This window comes from Sinocyclocheilus anshuiensis, unplaced genomic scaffold, assembly GCF_001515605.1.
Source record: "Sinocyclocheilus anshuiensis isolate Anshui unplaced genomic scaffold, SAMN03320099.WGS_v1.1 scaffold1176, whole genome shotgun sequence".
NCBI classification, from domain to species: Eukaryota; Metazoa; Chordata; class Actinopteri; order Cypriniformes; family Cyprinidae; genus Sinocyclocheilus; species Sinocyclocheilus anshuiensis.
The window spans coordinates 24,617-25,158 of record NW_015548248.1 but is presented as its reverse complement, the minus strand read 5'-3'; the positions used below and the strand labels follow the sequence as shown (position 1 = coordinate 25,158).

At 48.3% G+C, this 542-nt stretch overlaps 1 pseudogene; it reads left to right on the top strand.

The window, feature by feature from the left end:
- Positions 1–542, top strand: part of LOC107655285 (uncharacterized) — a 97,046-nt pseudogene that overhangs the window by 73,170 nt on the left and 23,334 nt on the right.

Genomic DNA, 542 nt, shown 5'->3' with positions numbered 1-542 from the left:
TGTGTGTGTGTGTGTGTGTGTGTGTGTGTGTGTGTGTGTGTGTGTGTGTGAGAATGCGTGCATGCATGAGGCGTGTGTGTGAGTGTCTCTGCGTGTGTGTGTGTGTGTGTGTTTGATGATTTCTCTCACTCATACTGTGTGTGTTTGTGTGTTTCTGCAGGTGTTCTACATGTCTCATAGAGAGTTGTATCTCTCACCCTGTGTTTGTTTGCGTGCGTGCGTGTGTGCGTGTGTGCGTGTGCGTGTGCGTGCGTGCGTGGACGGAGGTGTTGCTGGAAATTGAGCTGACTCCAGCACACTGTCAAATCGCTAAACCTACTTGAATTCCCTCTCCTTTACCTCCCTGCCTCTTGATCAATGGGGAGGGATCCGTCGTTTTAATTAAATCACAACAACAACGTTCTAGTTTGAAAGTCTGCTCTCGGAGAATTCTCAGGATACGTCAAGCTCCTCCCAGTTAACAGGTTTAATAGCGCTGTGCTAAAAGCACCTGTCATGTGAGAGTTACAATATTTTACGAGCGTCCGCTAGGGACAAGCCCT